This window comes from Vulpes lagopus, chromosome 5 (genome assembly GCF_018345385.1).
Source record: "Vulpes lagopus strain Blue_001 chromosome 5, ASM1834538v1, whole genome shotgun sequence".
Lineage (NCBI taxonomy): Eukaryota > Metazoa > Chordata > Mammalia > Carnivora > Canidae > Vulpes > Vulpes lagopus.
This window is the reverse complement of record NC_054828.1, coordinates 61,629,687-61,651,376: the sequence shown is the minus strand read 5'-3', so window position 1 is coordinate 61,651,376 and position 21,690 is coordinate 61,629,687. Positions and strand designations below refer to the sequence as shown.

Below are 21,690 nucleotides of genomic sequence, written 5' to 3'. Positions count from 1 at the left end.
TACGTGTAGCACGTAAAATACTTAATATCTCTTCATAAATGTTTCCCTTTTAAAACACTAGCATTTACAGAATTTCCAGAAATAACAGGAAACAGTAGTTTCCTTGAAACTTTTTTTAGAAGTTTAAAACCTTTCTTAACTTGCATAAACCTTATTGCACATTAGTGTTGGTTGAGAATCTGTTCCGAATACTTATGTATTTATTCTTCGTGTAAAAAAAAACCAGCCCTTCAAATTGTCACTCATATCCTCTCAGAAAACACACATCCTTCTATTTCAACACCTTTAACTTGTGTCATAATAGTTGATATAACACTTAAGATAGTTGCTGAGCCATGTTAAACTTGTTAATATCCCAAATGGTAAAAATTGGCCACATCGCCTTTGCCTTTTATTTAAGATTCTCCATCTCTTTCCCCATCATGTGATTCAGTAAAGTAGTGGATCTAAGGAAAACTTACTGTTTTAAATAGGAAACAGAACCACTGTAAAGGAAGGATTTACCTCATGTGAGATTTTGAGTCACAAATAATCAAAAACAAGACCTTTATTTAAACATAGGTACTGGCGAGAGTCAGGGTGTTTCACATTTGATGTGATATATCTTGTTTTCTTTAGCATCCTTATAGGGGAAACTTTTTTTGTCTAAGTTTCTAAAGAATAGGGTTTAATATTTTTATTCTGTCCCCCCCACTCCACTTTTAAATTGCATGCTTCTCTGACACTGATGTGTCTGAGAGAGTGTGTGGTGGTCCTCTTTCTTTCTTTCTTTCTTTCTTTCTTTCTTTCTTTCTTTCTTTCTTTCTTTCTTTCTTTCTTTTTTATTGGAGTTCGATTTGCCAACATATAGCATAACACCCAGTGCTCATCCCATCAAGTGCCCCCCTCAGTGCCCGTCACCCAGTCACCCCCATCCTCCCGCCCACCTCCCCTTCCACTACCCCTTGTTCGTTTCCCAGAGTCAGGAGTCTCTCATGTTTTGTCACCCTCACTGATTTTTCCTACTTAGTCTCTCTCCTTTCCCCTTTATTCCCTTTCACTACTTTTTATATTCCCTGAATGAATGAGACCATATAATGTTTGTCTTTCTCCGATTGACTTCACTCAGCATAATACTCTCCAGGCCCATCCACATCGAAGCAAATGGTGGGTATTCATCTCTTCTGATGGCTGAGGAATATTCCAGTGTATATATAGACCACATCTTCTTTATCCATCATCTGTCGATGGACACCGAGGCTCCTTCCACAGTTTGGCTACTGTGGACATTGCAGCTATAAACATCGGGGGGCAGGTGTCTCTATCTTTCACTGCATCTGTATCTTTGGGGTAAATCCCCAGCAGTGCAATTGTTGGGTCATAGGGTAGCTCTATTTTTAACTCTTTGAGGAACCTGCACACCGTTTTCCACCTCTTTCTATCTCCTCTATCATAATCCCCTTCTCCTTCTTCATAGAAGATGTCATGCCTTTCACCCATCCCAATTCTTACTATGATGTATTGTCCTGGGATAAAATCTCTAAGGCATCAAGCAAAATGACAGTTCAATAGTGCATTACTTCTGGAGGGGAAACCCATGAAAGCAAGGCCAAAGAAAATATTGAAAAATATTGAACTGGTAAAAAAAAATACTGAAATAGTATTTCATCTTGGTAAGACTCCATCTCCCTGCCTGCTGTCTTTTTATCTATCTCTCCATCTGTTGTCTGTTGTCTGTCCATCCATTTTGTACCATCTCCTTAAGTGAGAAGGGTGTCATGAGGATATGTATCCACATATTTATTTAAAATTTAAAAACAGAAGTATTTTTTTCCTTTTTTGACAGTTTCATTTCGTTGCTAGATATGACAGAGAGGACCACTTTTGCAAATGAGGTTATATGGTGGACTTCTCCACTCATTAAATGCTGTAAATATATAGCTCTAAGGTTTTGGCAAAAATGTATTTTAAGCATGTCATCTATTTATAGAACACCAGAAAGTTCAATGATTTTTTTCAATTACTTTAATTTTGATAAGAAATTGTAGTGGTTACTTTAAAATATATAAGGGAATATGTATCAGTCGGCACATAATCTGGATACAGAAACCACACAGTAATATGAACAGGAAAGTAAAATTCAAAGAATTACGACCTATAACAGAGGATTGTGGTAATGAGGGATTGGCTAGTAGGGAGTAAATAGAAATTCTAAAGAGCATGGCAAATGTGAGAAGCAATCATGACCCCGAGGACTGAGGAGGAGGCCGGGAAAAGCTCCCCGCCACGTCCTCTCCCAGGGGCTGAGATCTGGGACTTGCTGGAGAGGGCATGGCTGTACCTCCCCCAACAGCAGAGCAGTCATTGCGGTGTCATGACTGCAACTTTCTGGGAATCCGCCCTCCGGAATTTGCTGGAAGTCTGCTCTCTGCAGTGCTGGGGAAAGATGCTTAGAGGGGGGCGTCTCACTGTAGGCATTCCACTCCAGAAGTTACTGAGCAGTGGGGTGGCGGGGACGGGGCAGAGGCTGCCTCCTGCCAGGTGCTGTGGATTCCTGGCACCCAGGGCAGCACCTGGTGCCAGGGACAGCGCCCAAGCTGTAGGAGCCTCTCCCCAGGGACCTGGTGCGCACTGCACAGGCCAGGTACTGGGTGCTGGAGATGCCGCCTGGGTGAGGGTCCGGGTACTGGGTGCTGGAGATGCCACCTGGGTGAGGGGCCAAGTGCTGGGTGCTGGAGACACTGTGTGTATGTGTTAGGGGCCAGGTGCTGGGTGCTAGGACACCGTGTGTGTTAGGGGCCGGGTGCCACGTACTGGAGACGCAGTGCCACTGCAGCAGCCGCCCCCCGCCACCTTGGAGGTCCCCAGCCTTGGGGGGAGCCGGCGCAGCAAGGGCCTGGAGGGAGGGAACCGCCGGAGCGGCTGCTGGAGGCCAGAGGCTCTGCAGGAGCCTGGTGAGGAAGCTTCGGGAACCAGGGCAGGCCCTTTGTCTACGGCCCTCCTCCTGTGTCCCCTACTGACAAAATCAAGTATCTTGTTGGCCACCTAAGGAAATGTGCAGCTCCAGCTCCAGGGAGGGCACAGCCCAGGGCCAGGGCCCGCGGTGTGGGTGTATTTGCCCCCCAACTCCTTTGGGTCTTCCAAGCCGGAGCCTGCGCCTCTCCCCGGCCCCCCCAACCCCGGGCTCGCCGGTGGGGCACAGGGCTGGCGGCCAGGGCCAGGCCCGCATGTGGCCCCAGGGCAGCAGCCGGGGGGAGGGGGGGCTGGGCAGGGACGACAGGAGGAGGGACTGTGCAGAAACAGCGGTGGGGGGACCAGGTGAGACCGGAGATGCGGCCGGAGTGCTGAGGTGGAAGCACCTGGTCACCAGCGGTGGGGAGGGCTTTCTCCAGCTGCCTCTGCCACCTGTCCCTGTCTGTCACCACCTGACAGCCCTGGGGGGTGTGTGTGTGCAGGTGTGTGCAGGTGTGCAGGTGTGCAGGCGTGCAAGTGTGTGCAGGTGTGTAGGCATGCGGGCCTGGCGGTACCTGTGCTCCTCTCCCCGACCGATGCCCCTGGAGCCGTGGCCCCGACAGGAGTCCACCCGGTGACTCAGTGCAGCCGGCCTGGTGCTCACCCCACCACACACACACGCTGGCGACAGGTGCCTGCTTCCCCACACTGCCGTGAGCCCCGCGTGTCCTCACACTCACGAGCTCTGCGTGCCCGGGTTGCTCTCTGATGGGGCGCTTCGGAGTGTCAGTCAGTAAATGACCTGACAGAGCCAAGGACATTCTCTCCTCTGGTTGCTCGGACTTCTGAAAGTTCATAGAACGGACTGATTGCCCATCAGATAAACCAGAGAGCGCAGCGGCCAAATAGAGCAACTGAGGGGGTATTTGGGACCACTTACGCTTTACTCTGGCTCACCCTTTGCCCGCTGTTGTGAAGCAAATACATTTATGAATTCTTTCTCTTAAAGTGCTTATAGCCCTGTCGGAGTGGTAGGAACGATGGAATAAACAATGACAACATATGTAAAAATAAGGCCAGCGTCTCATCCGGATGATCCACATCCACATCCAGAGGATGTGTCTGTAAGAAATGCTTTCGTGTGTGGAGGCACCCGAGGTGCTCAGTTGGTCAAGCGTCTGATCCTGATTTTAGCTCAGGTCAAGATCTCAGGATCCTGAGGTCCATGCTGAGCAGGGAGCCTGCTTGAGATTCCTCTCCCCCTCCTTCTAACCCTCTCCCTCTCACCTCTGTGTGCTCTCTCTCTCTCTAAAAACAACAAACCAAAAAAAAAATATTACTAAATATTTCTTTGTTGATCACATTCATGTCTGAACTTTGCGGGATAGATTATGGAGGAATTTTCAATAAGTCAGTGGCATGATGAAAACGGGAAGTAGGCTGTAGCAGTGCACAAGGTAGATGCTATTATTCATCCTTTCAATGAATTCTGCTTATATATTAAAAATAACAAGTATATGTTGAATCAATGTATGTGACTTTCTTTTTTTTAAAATTTTTTTATTGGAGTTCAATTTGCCAACATATAGCATAACACCTAGTGCTCATCCCGCCGCAGGGAATACGGTGTGACAGCTTGAGTGGGAACCCTTTTTCCTTGTTAGCTGATAAACCTCAACATTATCCATGTGTAATCAACTAACAATTTTAAGACTTGGAAAAACCTCATAGGATAGTTTTTATTCTGTATGCATTAATTTATCCGGCCTCTCACTGAATTAATAGCTTATTTTGTACAGGGTCATAAATGATAATGATGATGATGATAATAATAATAAAACAAGAACTAACATTTACATAGCACTTACCCCATGCTACGCATGGTTGTCTGCGCTTTATATAAATTAAAAAAATCTTCACAACAACGCATTTTACAGACAAACCGAGAGAGGATAAGGACTTTGAGAAGATCACACACCAGTATACAAATAGATTTAGAATAGTTACACTCGAACTTTTAGACAAGAAGAAAGGTAAAGAATGATAGGAAAATCCATTTTTAATATTTCGGTCACTCTGATCTGGTTACTTCCCTTGGCGTAACTGGGACACACACGCATGCACACACATACGCATCTCAGTTCCTTGAGAGAACTGTTCTTTGTCGCAGTAGTGAAGTTGACAATTGAAGACCTTTCCAATCAAGGGAGAGCTGAATCCAAGGTAAATAGATCCATCAAGGCAGGTCATCAGCAAGGACTCAGCTTCAGGCCGGTCACCCTTAGGGAAGTGCCTTGGAATCCTGACAGGCATGTGTAGCAGTACCCAGGAAGCCATCAGGCCAGTCAGCAGCTGCAAGGAGGGCGGTAGCTGGATTCAAGGGCGGGATTCTGGTTATTGGCGGTAGAAGGCCATTTTCTTTTCACTTATTAACACCCTCATTACATTTTCTCAAGTAACTGTCGTCTAGATTTTCACCACTTTTTCTGAATTTTCTCTGTATGTTTTTTTCAAAGAATTCTCTCTGTATGTTTTTTTCAAAGATTTTATTGGTTTGAGAGAGAGAGCATGAGCAGAGAGAGGGACAGAGGCAGAGGGAGAAGCAGGCTCCCCAGGGAGCCCGATGTGGGGCTCGATCCCAGGGCCTGGGATCATGACCTGAGCCGAAGGCAGACGCTTCACTGACTGAGCCACCCAGGCGGCCCTCTCTCTGTATATTTGTGAGAAGACTGAGACCAGCTGACGTGAGCTATCTTATCTTTTCCTTCCACCTTGGCATTTCTTTTTCTCCTCATTATCATCAACCAGAACAGGCACGGACCAAAAGCAACTGGTGGAGCCCACTGCATATCAGCTCGGACATGCGGCCTCAGACTTACCACTATGGAAAGGGGCAAAATAAAACCAAACAGGTGTAACAACTAAGTGCAGGAGAAGGCCTAGCGCGTGGCGGATATCCAACGAATGTGAAATTCAGGCGGCCTGACCGAGAGTTGGGACCAGATCCTACTATCACAACAGCCTAAGCAACTCCTTATGACGTGAGAAAGCACAGGCTTTATTAGAGAGAGTCTGTGAACAGCAGATATTAGCGCCATGAGTCACTGCTCCAGCTGTGTTGCTACATTTCAAATGCAACTCTGCTGCAAAACTATTCACACACGCTACATTTCACATGAGCCTCCTGTGCAATTTTATTCTAGGCTACTAGAAAATTTAAGCTGTTTTTCAACTCTCTAAGAACATAAGCCCTTTCACTGAAGAAATTCCAGTTCAGTGCCACACACAATTTACTCAACTATGCTATTGCATGTTTGCTAGTCCGCTTACCATTAAAGGAGACTTTCAACATAAACTTTTCCCCTTCTCAGTGTTCTGAGTGCTCCCTGCACACACTTGCGTGTGTGTGTGTGTGTGTGTGTGTGTGTGTTGTTGTTGTTGTTGTGAGTGGAGGAGAGGTAAATGGCGAGGGTAGTTTTACATTCTTACTCTATTCAACAAAGTGCATTTACAGTGAATTTGAATTGCGTTTCACCCCATTCTCAATCCTTAAAGTACAATTTCCAATACAATGAAACGTCTTGGAAAGGAACTAGATTTCTAAGTGGTGCCTTAAACTGGTGTTCTAGCTGAATAACTCACATGTTATTTTTGTAGAGAATATAAAATTGACTTCTCTCATCCCATTGGCCCTTCCTGTCTTGTCCCCACTATATGGTGAGTTACAGGAAAAATATCTCTAGCAGAGGGAGTTATTCTTCTATCTGTATCTCATCTGAAAGCTCAGGGCAAGATGACAGATTGAAAGAAGAGTACTTCCTGGAGCTACTGGCAAGATAGGGAGCAAAAAGCATGGCTAATGCCCGACTCATTAAACCACCAAGGGGAAAAAGGGGGAAGAAAGAAAAGCATAAATACCATAAAAGCATAGCATAAGATAAAGAACAACTCTATTTGAGAAACCAGAAAACTATAGCAAGGCCTGATTCAAAGTTTAACAATATGCAAAGGTATTGAAACTGCATTTTTTGATTCAAAGAATGGAAGCCATGCCTACACATACAATCCCCTAAGAGCTGAAAGTGAGTTATGGGTGTTATGTGTAGATATCTGTGTTTTGCAGAGGAAAAGTGGGTGCAGAGCAATCTTGCCTTTCATTACCTAAATCACAATCCTAGTTCTTTAATTAATTTTCCAAATGTAGACCGAAATAGCATAGGTCCTTCTTCGTGAATTAGAATGGATGAGTTAGATTAAACTGGGAACTAAAATGGGCAAAGTTTGGACTATGATTCACCTAAGTGTATCCTGTTTGTATAAATATGAGTCAGAATATTAATATTTATTATTATAGTTCATAGATTCTGAAATGACTTAAGGACATCTTATGAAAAATTATGTGCAAGTTGTAGCGAGTACTTCTGAGGCAAGCCACAAAGCTACTCCTCCTGTAAATGAGTGATTCTTTCAAAACGTGGTCAGTGATTCAATGACACTTGCATAAATTTTCATTCAGACTCACTGTGTCTTATCCATGGGTAAGTAACTCATCACATAACATTATCAAAGAAGAGCACAGAAGCCATCCAGAGTACCAAGTGGAAAGTGTTGTGGAGTTCCAGTGTGGACTTGCTGTAAAACCATAAGCACCTTCCTAAATGCTTCCGTCTCATTTTTCTCATCTGTAAAATGGTGAGAATAACATCAACCATTTCCAACTCATAGCACTACTGTAACAGATGAAATAATTACATGCTATAAAAGATATAAAGATAGACATATAAAGTAAGGTTTGTAAGAACTGTGCAGCTTTAAATAAATTTACATGGTAAAGTATAAACAGCATGCAAATCTGAAGTTCTCAAAATTAAGTCCGCGTATTTTGCTTTTGAATCCGACATTACCACATGTTTTATAATATAGTTTGACCTCGTGATCTGCATCCAAAATATTTTCAGTTTCTGTTGAATAAGTAAAAACAAATTTAGTCTAGACTCTAAATTCCCCAAGTAATATGATTTTAGATGAGTAACTGACAGTTTAGATACATCAGTTATTTGCAGGTCTCTCCTTAACAAGTCTATCAACTTCTTGAGAGAATTGGTCATGCCTTAGGAGTTTTGTAACCCCCATCTCCACCCAGTGCAGGGGCACAGGACTTTGCATATCCTTGGTACTCAACTGTTTGTTAGGTAAATGATTTAATTCCAGTAAGTCAAGAATAACAGCAGAGTCAAATGATTCTAGTTGATACTAGAATGGAGGAAGTATAAATAAGCACTTGGTTATAGAGTCCCCTAATTATTACCTTCTACCACACTTTGTGAAGTGTTTTCTGTAGACCACTCATGGAACTTGCACAGGGTGCTTATTTCAATAGTAGCATTGCTTACAAACTGGAAAGGCATACTTGTCTCAACTAAGGGACAGATGAAGATGTTTACAGCTGGGATTTTTACAAGGAAACACTAAAAGGAGAAAAAAAAAAGTGACAGAAAGGGTCAGCTGCCCGAAGCCGTATAAAAAGAGAGGTTCATAGTCAAACATTTATATTATTAAATATAAGAAAGATTAAAAATAACTAGTCAACTCAAAATGCTGGAAAAATAACAACAAAAACAATAAAATAAACTAGGATAAAGTGCCCACCTTTTCCCTCCAGGAATTTGCCAGACATTCAGAAGCTGAGATACCAGCAGACCGGGATTTTTCAACCTCAGCCACTGTTGGCATTTGGCCTGGATATTTGTTGTAGGGCGTTGCCTTATACATCGTAGGATGTTCAGTAGCATCCCCGATCTCTACTCACTAGATGCCAGTAGCACACATCCCTCTCATTCCCCACCCCTTCCACCCCAACCCACCAAGCTGACAAAGACAAATTTCTCCAGATATTACAAAAAAACCCCGGAGGGCAAAACCACCTCCATTTGAGAACAACTGATTTTGATAGCCAACCAAACAGTAAATCAAGGTCTGATTTGTAGTGTTTGCTGATTTCTGTGATGTGTGTACTTCTACCATGGGTCATATTTCAAGCTACAAATGTGACATCACTGAATGTGGAGATGGAAAGAGATATGTAGTAACACTATTAGATAGTTTTTCTATAATGCATATACAATAGATGTTAACACAGACAACAGTTAAATTTAGTTAAAAATTTAAAAGTGGTGAGTTTTGGAGTATTTCCTTTGCTTTTAATATAATTTACTTAATTGAAAGTTCATATAACTTCCTATTTTTAATAATGCCTGTACTTAGCAACCAACTTTTAGATTCCTGATATGTTAGCAATATTTTTCTCTTGAGCTTCAGCACATCAATGTATGGGTGCAAACCAAGGGTAGACTAAATTTATCAAAAACCGCAACCCAGACTCAAGTTAGCTCAGCCCCCAATTAGATGAAGGTAATCTTCCCTTTCCCCTCCACACTCTGCCTATCAGAAGATAGGATGAACCGTCTGTAAAAGAAGATTACATCATCCAGCATCCAGTGTTTCATACACAATGTCTGACATTCACAAAATTTACCAGGTATACTAAAGTAAAGGACCAAGGGAAATAAGCTGAAAAAAGAAACAGGTCTATAGATGGCCCAGATATCCAGATATTTAGGTCATCAGATTCAGATTTTTTTTTTCAGACTCAGATTAAAAAAAAACTCTAATAAATATATTCAAGAAAATAGCTGATAAGATGGGGAATTTCACCAGAGAACTGGAATCTATTGTAAAGAATAAAATGGTTCTAGGGCTGAAAAGTACCATAATTGAAATATAAATATAAGAGACTAATTTAACAGCATGTTGGATATAGAAGAAGCAGGATTAGTAAGCAGAAAAATAGGTCAGTAGAAAATATTCAGGCTGAAGCTAGAGGGGTTAAACAAATGAGAAGTCACTGAGAAGATAACACAAGAATTACAGTTTAAGGAAGAACATATATTAATCATAGAAAGGAAAGAAAAAAGTAATGGGAAGGAAACAATATTTGAAGGAGAATCGCCAAGAATGTTCCCAAACTGAGGGAAAAAAAAAAAAAGAAAGAAAACCAACAAACCCTCAAGTCACAGATTCAAAAAGTGCTATAAATCTGAAACAGGATGAATGTGAAGAAAACTGATTCTGGGCATATCACAGCAAATCTGATGAAAATCAAAGGTAAGGAGAAGATCTTAAAAGCACTCAGATAAATTAACTTAAAAAAAATAAAAACAATTAGGGGGATCCCTGGGTGGCTCAGAGGTTTAGAGCCTGCCTTTGGCCCAGGGCGAGATCCCGGAGTCCTGGGATCGGGTCCTGCGTCGGGCTCCCGGCATGGAGCCTGCTTCTCCCTCTGCCTGTGTCTCTGCCTCTCTCTCCTCTCTCTATGACTATCATGAATAAATAATAAAAAAATAAATAAAATAAATAAAAACAATTAGAACTGTTAAATAAAACCAAGAGATTGATCTTCTAAAAGTCCAATAAAGTTGACCATTTCTGTCAATTCTAATCGAGAAAGAAAGGGAGAAAGAAAAGAACATAGGTTCCAAACACTAGAAATGAGAATGGGATAAACCCAAAGATATGAAAAAAAAAATAATGTAAGAAACTTATGTATAATTCTAACCTGATAAATTGAAGGTCTCTGTAGTTTTCTAAGGATAAAATAAGATAAAATTTGAATATAGAAGAGTTATAATATTTGAATTGACCAGTAATCCTAGAAGAAATTGGGAATTATTACAAACTGGCTTAGATTAATACAGAAAAAGTAGAAAACGTTATTCCTATGCTATTATAAACTGTTAACTGAAGAAAATAGATGAAAACTTATGAACTTCTTTGACAAATGTAAAATACTAAAAAACCAAAACCTGACAAATATATTCCAAGGAAAAACAACAGACTAATCTGAATTATGAAAATAGATGTAAGAATTTTAAATAAAATATTAGTAAAAGGAGTGTAGCAACATAATAAACGAGTAATATGCCTATGGCCAGATAAAGTTTATTTCAGGAATGCACAAATAGTTCAATACTGGGACATCTTGGGAAAAACTGATCATTTTAATTATGTCCAGAAGAGGTTTTATGAAAATTTAAAGTACATTCTTTAATTAAAAAACAAAAAACTCGGGATCCCTGGGTGGCGCAGCGGTTTGGCGCCTGCCTTTGGCCCAGGGCGCGATCCTGGAGACCCGGGATCGAGTCCCACATCGGGCTCCCGGTGCATGGAGCCTGCTTCTTCCTCCGCCTGTGTCTCTGCCTCTCTCTCTCTGTGACTATCATAAATAAATAAATAAAAAGAGCGCTAAATAATTAAAAAAAAAACAAAACAAAACAAAACAAAACAAAAAAAACTCTTAGTGAAATAAAAAGAGGTAAATACTGTGTTTCATCAAATCAAAGAAGCCATTGATGGAAGGATTTATTATTACTTCAAGTAACAGTAAGGAATAAAACTGCCACGTAGATTGTGCAATGCTACTTATTAATCATAGACACATCTAGGTTTCAGAGATGTTAATGTGTTAAATATAAAAAGGACTCAATAAAATCAATGAAATACTGTAAATGGTGTTGGGGCAACCAGCTAAATATTTAAAAAATAAATTTAGATCCCACCCTCAATATCTTATAACCCAATATCTTATGCCCCAATAAAGTCTAGGTTAAATAAAAATTTAAAATATTGACAATAAGACCATACAAGTCTAGGGGAAAATGTAAAGCTAAATTTGTATAACATTGGGGTGAGGTAAGCCTTTCTAATCAAGATTCCCAAGGCAGAAATCAAAATGAAAAAAATATTTTAGGTTGGAATACCTAAATATTTTACATATCTATAGCTCAAAAACGTTTTTAAAAAACATGGCAAACAAACTGGGAGAGATTTGCAACTCATGTGAGAGACAGAAGATTAATATTCAAAGCAACTGAGAAAGACAAACATTGGTAAATGAGTGGATGATATAAAACCTTCTACCTCTTAGAATAAAAAAATGGAGTAAAGGAGGGATAGATAGTTTTTTACCTACCAAATTAGTGAACATTTGCAATGTCATCAAATTCAGTGTTGGTCGGGATCTGGGAAATTAACATTTTAAAATACTGCTGGGTGGAATGTAGTAACTTTGTGTACAGTATCTTTATGAATTATGTCAAAAGTCTTAGAATTCTGCATGCCGTTAATGTAGCAAATACACTGTTTTTTTTTTAGCAATTTATTCTAAAAAATCATGTTCATGCATTGAGATAAAGCTACAAGAATGTCTTTAATCACTCTTCTTTATGATAGCAAAGATTAATTTGAATATTCACCTAAATGAACTACCTGGTGAAAATACATAGGACATTTTTTTTTTTAAATTTTTTTTAAACTTTTATTTATGATAGTCACAAGAGAGAGAGAGAGGCAGAGACATAGGCAGAGGGAGAAGCAGGCTCCATGCACCGGGAGCCTGATGTGGGATTCGATCCTGGGCTTCCAGGATTGCGCCCTGGGCCAAAGGCAGGCGCAAACTGCTGCGCCACTCAGGGATCCTGACATTTCAAATAGTATTGCAAAAGGATATTTAATGGTCCGGAAAGAAACTTAAAACAAATTTAAAAGTTTACAAAACAATACTTACATATGACTCCATATTTGTAAAATACAGATATCTACAAATACATGAACATAAAGCACTTTAGAAGGTTATATACCAGGTATTAATAGTAGTTATTTCTAGGTGGTTGGATTTAGGTCAATTTTTTTGGTCTGTCCTTTTTATTTGTTTTAAAGATGAACATGTATTTTTTGGGTAATAAGAAAAAAAAGGAAAATATTTAATGTGATTTTACCTTTACTCGACGTGTTACAAACATTGAACCATTTATTTTATTTATTTTAAGATCTTTTAAATTATTATTTTTGTAAGTAGACTCCACACCCAGCATGGGGCTTGAACTCACCACCCTGAGATCAAGAGTCACATGTTCCTCTGACTGAGCCAGCCAGGCACCCCTGAACTATTTATTTTAAAAACTTACCTTAAAAACATTATCTTTTTACCCCTCAATTGATCTTTCCTCAGTGATAATTTAGAATGCAATTCCAAATTTATTTTTGACAGCCCAAATCCATCCTGTCCATTTCATTAATTTATTCACATCCTAAGTGATACTTTATCCATTGCTTTCTCTTTTAAGTTGCTTCTTCTTCTTCTTTTTTTTTTTTTCTTCTCTCTTATCCCTAAGTAATAATGATGCTATCCCAGGAAAGTTGGGCACTGGGATCTTAAACATTGCTCAAACCTTTTGCATAGTGAGCTTCTTTTGGCCTACACTTCCTTTCAGGTTTTTTTTCCCTCTTCATGACTTATCTTCCATCTTTCTGTAGGATCTCACCTGGTCTTATTCCCAGACACCTGGAGGTAACTGATAAAGGATGGGACGCCAATTTCAGAAGAGTTGTATTTATTTTAAACAGACTTGCTTTCTTAAAGCAAGTTTGTCATGTTTGAATTAGGGATTAAAAAAAAAAAAAAAAGCAACCACTGATTGAGGACTTGCCATGTACCAGGCATTATGCGAAGCACTTGAAAGAAAATTATCTCTTTTATCCTTCCTAACTTAAATAGAAAATCAAAGCTCACGAAGTGTCCAGTTCACTCCAAGTAACAGTGGCAGTAAGAGACGGAGCTAGGACACAAATTCAGGTCTGGCCATCCCTAGAGCCAGCACTCCTCAGCTCCTATATTCTGTTATAATGCCTCCCTGTATTCTTGCTCATTATTCTTTTTTGCTGAGTAATTCACCATCTGGTAGCTATCACACTCTGGTGTTAATTGGTGCTAATTTTCTGAAGATGGCCAAGTGACTATACTTGGACTTTTAAAGCAGAGCAAGCTATGATCAAAGCGTAAGACTTGTGGGGTTAAAGTCACAACTTTCCCTACTTAACCGTGTGCGGCTTTAAATAAGCTACTTAACCTCCTGAGCCTCAATTTCCTCATTTGCAAGATGAGAATAATACCTGTGTCATGAGAACTTTTGCGAGGATTAAATAAATAGTGTTGAAATGTTTCGTAAGTGGAAAAAAAAAAACACTGTAAATGTGAAGCATTGATACTAAAGCACTTTGAGGATTGGCCTACACTGCAGCTTTCAGAAGTGAAGTTCGTTAGAGAACAGGAGGCGTGCCACTTATTTAGGGCACAGATCGGAAGATCTGTTAGTAAGTGATGCTTTAAACTTCTGGCAAGTTCGTCTGTTTGCTGGGTGATCACTGCCTAGTGGTTACGGGTTTGTGTTGACGACGGTGAGTAGTGATTTGCTGTGAGAGGTGGGATAGGAAGGAGACTGTGCTCGTCCAACATAAACCCATAGGTAATCGATAGTCCTGCTCTCTCACAGATTGGCCAGCCTATCTCTGGAGTGTTCTGTGGTTCAGGATCAGAGCCACACTTCAAAAGGCTTATAGACAAAATGGACCACATTCAGGGAAGAGCAATGGATGGTTAGGAATCTCAAAACCACATTGCCCGAAAAGGGATGATGAGAGAAAGGAGGGGAACTGAGTGGGAAAAACCAGAGAGGGAGACAAGCCTTGAGGGACTCCTAACTCTGGGAAACAAACTAAGGGTTGCGGAGGGGAATGGGGTGACTGGGTGACGGGCCCTGAGGAGGGCACCTGATGAGATGAGCACTGGGTGTTATACTATATGTTGGCAAATTGAATTTAAATTAAAAAAAAACAAACCCAACCATGTCACTCGAACACATGATGGAAGGAAACTGAAATGCTCAGTTCAAGGGGAGGAGAAAAGGCACGGAGCCCTTGTGATCTCCTTTAGCGGTTTGTAAATCTAGCTGTCCACGAGAATCACAAATTCCAAGCCTCTCCCTTGCCCCAAATTCTGATTTGGCAATATTATGGTGGGGCCCGGAGTCTGTTTTTTTTTTTTTTTTAACTTTCCCCTAATTCTTGTTCTTGGTTGCCATGAGTCTAGATGAACCTTAAGAAAGATTTGCCTTGGGCATCCCGGGTGGCTCAGGGGTTTAGCACCGCCTTCAGCCCAGGGCCTGATCCTGGAGACCCGGGGTCGAGTCCCACGTCGGGCTCCCTGTGTGGAGCCTGCTTCTCCCTCTGCCTGGGTCTCTGTCTCTCTCTTTCTGTGTCTCTCATGAATAAATAAATAAAATCTTAAAAAAAGAGAAAGATTTGCCTTAGGGTGATGTCAATAGTCATATAAGGGAGGGAACAAACACTATAGACAGTAAGACTAAAAAGGTTTCTCAAACCTCTGAATGTGAGATTGGTGAGAAAGTGGTTACTAAAGATTAATTTGCTGTTTTGAATATGGCTTGGGAAAAAAGGATGATTAATTTGACTTTGGAAGTCTGATAGATTCCAGGTTTTAACATAAAATTTCAGGTGCATCGATATTCCCCACAGCATGTTCCAGTGGATATTTGTTTGATAAGAATAGTACTCCTGCAAAAAAAGAAAAAGAAAAAAAAATAACACTCCTGCAAAAACCTAGTTCTATGATATGCTAGTATGTGTTCTATGAAAAAAGAAGAGAGTTCTGTGGACTGTAAATAAACAGGATTGCTTTCTGGGAAACACAGCATTAAATCAAATGGTGGCTTCATCATAAAAATCCAGGAGTACGCAATTCACCAACGCTCGTTGTAGAGCTCTGGAGGTGGAGTGCTCTGTGTAGCATCTTCAAAAATGACCTCAGAATCTTAATTTAGGAATATTCTGTGCAGCTGATGTTACTGATGACACACGTTAGGAAATGCCACTGTGCTATATAAAGGCTAGAAATCATGGGATGAAGGAGGCTATGAAATGCCGCAGAGGCACAGAAGCGTAAGAACCCATCACTGGGTTTGACAATTGTGAGAGGACAATTTTGGTAGAAGTAGTAGTGAAAGTAAGAGTGTGAAGATTTTAGGATACAATCTCATGTTTTCCAACCACAAACCGAAGTGGAGATAACTTAAAATATTTGAAATTGGAATAATCCCAGAAAACACAGTCGTTGTAGTTACATCATTATAGTTGAAGGTAGGAACAGTGAGGCTAAACCCCTTTATTACTGGAGGGAAAGCAAACTCAAGGCAAAATTTTATTTTATGTTCTTGATACATTGAAGAAAGGCGTAAAGAAGGATACAGTTAAGGTATTACAGGTGAGAGAAAGAGATTTAAAGACAGAGTAAGCCTGAGAACAGAAGATTAGGGGGACCTGGGTGGCTTAGTCATTTAAAAAAAATATTATTTATCTGACAGAGAGAGAGAGAGAGCGAAAGTGAGTGCTCTCAAGCAGGGGTTTGGGACAGAAGGTGAGGGAGACTCCAGTTGAGCCGGGAGCCTGGTGCAAGGCTAGATATGAGGCTGGATGTGGGACTGGATCCCAGGACCCTGGGATCATGACCTGAGCCCTAGGCAGCTCCTTAACCCACTGAGCCCCGCAGGCGCCCTGGGTCAGTCGGCCAAGCATCTGACTCTTGATTTCGGCTCAGGTCTTGATCCCACTGTTGTGAGATCGAGCCCCCATGTGGGGCTCTACGGTAGGTGTGGAGCCTGCTTAAGATTTTCTCTCTCCCTCTCCCTCTGCACTAACTCCTCCCCATCCCCTGCCCTGGGCCCCACCCCAGGTACATGGGCCCTCTCCCTCTAAACAGAAAAAAAGAAAAAAAAAAGAGCAGAAGATTAATTTTTCTCCTTTTGGGAGATAGGCAAAAGAAAATTTTTTAGTCGTAATTGTCCACCTGTGAGATGGATGTTTAATATTCAAATTTTTGGAGTATCTAGATCTTCTTGCCTGTCCGTGTGACAGTATGCTTGCTGTTGAGTAGGAGTTCGGCTGTGGTTAGCGTCACTGTTCCAGCGTCTTACTGTGTCACACTGCCAGCGAGTAGACAAAGGAGGAGGAAATCCATTAAAGTCCAAGCAGATAACTGCATTTGCTGTATCATTACTGTATTTAATAATCACCAATAGCTGGGTACAGCCCATGAATCCTTCGGCTCTCCGTACGTCACCTCCGTTATCTTGCATTGTGCTTGGAACCAACCAGCACACTTGTTCATTTGTGCCTCGATTTGGTTTTCAGTGGTCGTTCTGGCTGCAGGTTTTCTGCCCTGCGGAGAGCTGGCTTTCTGCTGCTGGAGATTTGCACATTTTACTTCTATGTACTCACTTAAGTGTATAGTGTTAATGGCAGCTGCATGACTCATCGTCTGCATAAGCATAAATTAACTGCAGTGCCTCTGTGGTGCTCTTTGAGATCGCTCTGGAAGACCACCCAGAAGTGGAATTTACACAAACTGCAAGGGCCCATTCAACTTCAGAAACTGAGCAGCACTGACCCAATTACCCCCGCCCCTCGCCAGTAGGAACCAGCTACCCGTTTGCTTCTGATTGAGGTTCAAACTGTTGATCTTAAACTATAAAGGGCTTTATGGGCCGAATTACAGCTACTTTACACAAGACTTCTTCCTTCAAATCAAGTGCTTTGCACATAGTGAGCCCTCCATAAATGCTTTTGACTATGACTCCATGAAAGTTCACATCTTCCAGTGCACTTCTTTTCACGGTCTCCAGCTTTGAGCGAAGGTTTTCTGATATAGTCAGTGTCTCTCACATCATCTTTACTTGGGGAGGCAATGCAGCGTAAGGTTTGTGATGAATCTTTTTAGGTGATTTGCTGGCATAGTCTGAGTAATTCACAGAATCTAAGATTTTATCATTTGATTCATGTGAGCAGAGGCAAGAGCTCTAAAATCAGATTTTTTTTTTAGTAAGTTCACCAAGAAAGTGGCAAGTGTATGACTTTTTTCTTTTTTTCTTTCTTTTTCTTTTTTTTTTTTTTTTTGCCTGGGAACTGGGTCTTTTTAACAGATTTTTCAGTAGTTTGGTGCTTAGTTCAGTGCTTCCCACAAAGATGACTTTATAGTGGTGATGTGTAACAACTCGTGAATGTGGAAGCTTATACAAAGCAATGGGCAATTTTTTACTTCCTTTTTGGGCAAAGAGTTACTTTGGAAACTACTACTATAAACAAATCGAAATTGTTAGAAATGTGAGATGCTTTGCTATTTTAAATAGGAGAAGTTTTCTTTGGTGTAAAGGAATGCCATCCAAGTCAGTGGTTCGTGAGATCATCTGTATCATCTGGAGCGCTTTAAAGTATAGATTTCCAAACTCTTTACTGTGAATTTTTTTGAAATCTTGATGTAGTTCAGATAATCATATGTCTTCCAGAATCATTGATTTGGGTCCAGGGAACTAATGATTTAGTACTTGTTTTTATTTCATAGTTAGGTCAACAAACATTCTATACCATCTCTTTCAAGGCAGTTATATACTTTTCTACTGGAAAGTAGGCTTTTAGTATTTTTATGATTAAAAAGAATTCTAGTAATCTGAGATCTTGTGAGGGACCGTACAGCTTGAAGCTTTACTGATCCTACCAAGTCACAAGAATAAGTCAGGAATTAGCAACAAATCGAGGTGGCAAATGATTCAGAAGCAACCCACTCTTCCTTTGTTTTCCCCAAATACTAAATAAAGTCATTATCTAAACTATTCATTATCTACCTAGTTTCTTGAGCAAAAATTCCAGGAGTCATCCTTGCTTATTCTCTTTCCCTCACACTCCCTATCTAATCTACCGACACATTTTGCACTGTGTACTTTAAAAATATATTCTGAATCTGAGTCCTCATTATATCCACTTCCTCACCATTATCTGTATCATCTTTCACCTGAACTACTGTGATGATCTTTCTGCTTTGGCTTTTTATTTTCTTTTTTCTTTTTTTTTAAATTAATTTTATTTATTTGTTCACGAGAGACACAGAGAGAGGCAAAGACACAGGCAGAGGGAGAAGTAGGCTCCATGCAGGGAGCCCGATGCAGGACTCGATCCTGGAACTCTGGGATCATGCCCTGAGCCAAAGACAGACAGACACTCAACCACTGAGCCACCCAGGCATCCCTGGCTTCTTTTCTTTTCTTCCTAGATTTTATTTTTTGAAGAGTTTTAGATTTGCAGAAAAATTGAAGAGATTGTGCAGAGAGATCCCATATACTCTTTTACCATTTTCTCCTATTATTAATATCTTACATTTGTAGAGTATATTTGTTACAATTTATGAACTAACATTGATATCTTTTTATTAACTGAAGTCCATCCTTTATTCAGATTTCCTTAGGTTTTTTTTTTAAGATGTATGTATGTATGTATGTATGTATGTATGTATGTATGTATTTGAGAGAGTGTGTGCAAATGAGTGTGGAGGGGAGGAGCAGAAGGAGAGGGAGAGAGAATCTCAAGCCGACTCCATGCTGAGTGCAGAGCCTGCAGATCTCCTCAGTTTTTACCTTAAAGTCCCTTGTCTCTTCCAGGATCATATCCAGGGCACCACATTACATTTAGTCATCATGTCTCTTTAGGTTTCTCTTGATTGCGACAGTTTCTCAGACTTCCCTTATTTTTGATGACCTTTACAGTTTTGAGGAATATTGGTCAGGTATTTTGTGGGATGCCCCTCTATTGGGATTTGTCTGGTGTTTTTCTCATGATTAGACTGAAGTAGTGGGTTTTGGGGTGGAAGATCACAGAGATAAAGTGCCATTTTAATCACATCACATCAAGGGTACGTACTATTAACATGACATCACTTTCAACATTGACCTCGGTCACATGGCTGAGGTAGTGTGTATTAGGTTTCCCCACTGCAAAGTCACTCTGTTTTTCCCTGTCCATTCTGTGCTCTTGGAAGGAAGTCACTATGCACAGCCCACACTTCAGGAGTGGGGAGTTATGTTCCTCATCCGGAGGGCAGGGTAGCTATATAAAAACTATTTGGAATTCTTCTGCAAAGGGAAATGTGTGTCTTTTCTCTCATTTATTTAATTAATCATTTACTTATAACAATATGGACTCATGGATATTTAGTTTATACCTTGGGTTATAATCCAGTACTACTTTATTTATTTTGTCATTCATATTGCTGCAGCTTTGGCTATTGGGAGCTCTTTCAGTTGGCTCCTGTATCCCTTTGACATATCCCCATCAACATAGGGTTTATATTTGTTTTTGAGGCCTTCTTTGCTTTCTAGCACTACTTGATAATTCAGATGTATCTTGTGTATTTCCTGCCCCATTCTAGAATCAGCCATTTCTCCTGGTTCCTTTTATTAGAGAATGATGTTAAAAACCAAGATCTGGGGGTGCTTGGGTCGCTCAGTCGGTGAAGTTCGACTTTTGATTTTGGCTCAGGTCATGATCTCAGGGTCCTGAGATCAAGCCTCGCATCAGGCTCCATGCTCAGCACAAAGTCTCCCTGTCCCAGTCCCCCTGTTCCTTACCCCTGCTCTCTTTCCCTCCCTCTCTTTCTCAAATAAATAAATAAATAAATAAATAAATAATAAAATCTTAAAAGACAAACAAACAATAACAACAACAACAACAAAAACAAGACCTGGGTGCCAGGTGAGCTCTCTGTTTTGGCGGTTGTTCCACTGTAGTTCATTTTTCACAGAGCAGAGTGATAATTTAATTTAAATCAGATTATAATTTGTTTTTATTTTTATTTATTTTTAAAATTTTAGAAAGATTTTATTTATTTATTCATGAGAGACACACAGAGAGAGGCAGAGACACAGGCAGAGGGAGAAGCAGGCTCCCTGTGGGGAGGCCCCTGTGGAACTTGATCCCAGGACCCTGGGGTCACACCCTGAGCCCAAGGCAGATGTTCAACCACTGAGCCACCCAGGTGTCCCTAAATCAGATTATAATTTGTTTTTTTCAAAACTCTGATGATTTATCTTTTAAAATCACAATTCCTTATAACGGCTTTTAAAGTTCAGATCTGGGGGCGCCTGGGTAGCTCAATCGGTTAAGAGTCTGACTCTTGGTTTCAACTCAGGTCATGATCTCAGGGGTGTGAGATCGAGCCCTGCATGGGCCTCTGGCTCAGTGGGGAGTCTGCTTGAGATTCTCTCTTTCTCTTTCTCTCTCTTCCTCTGCCCCTCCCCCCACTCTCGAGCCCACACACTCTTTCAAATAAATCTTTTAAAATAAGTAAAGTTGAGATCTGGCCCATGTTTACCTTTCTGATTTTATCTGTTACCATTCTCTCTTTCACTCACTTCTTTCCAGATATATTGACCTTTATTTGCCCCTTCTTTTCCCCTTCCTCCTTTCTGCCCCTTCCTATACCACCTCTTTCTTCTTCATGCCAATCTTGGGTTCTTGCATTTGTGCTTTCCTTTGAAATCTCTACCAAAGATTCTGTTTTGTACCCACATGGAATGTGGTTTCCTTCTTATTCTTTTGATGTCAGCTGAAATGTCATATCCTCCTACAACATACCTCTGACAATTTATTTAAAACAGGTCTCCAGTCTCCCGCCCCAGGAACCTTCTATTCTGTTACCCTCTAAATTTTATGATGGAAGGCTCTATCTGAAATTATCTTGTTTTTGTGGTTGTTTCCTCTCTGACTCTCTTTACCAGAGTTAAGCTCCATGAGATCAGGAGCCTTCTGTGTCTTAGTCAGTGCTATATCCTAGAGCCTAGAACAGTAGCTATACACGGTCAGTGCTCAATTCATGTGTGTAATAATCGAATGGGAAAAGGAATTGACTTTCTTACCCATTTTGCCCTTGAAAGTTTACCTTAGGCTGAGTTTTAATTGCTCCAACTAGAAATGTAAAATTTTTAAGTGAAATATGAATGAATTTAAGATTCTCATGAAAATTAG

At 40.7% G+C, this 21,690-nt stretch overlaps 1 protein-coding gene across 1 annotated transcript in view; it reads left to right on the top strand.

Moving 5' to 3' along the window:
• Positions 1 to 21,690, top strand: part of MSRB3 (methionine sulfoxide reductase B3) — a 178,278-nt gene that overhangs the window by 51,886 nt on the left and 104,702 nt on the right. The gene's annotated exons all lie outside the window — the stretch shown is intronic.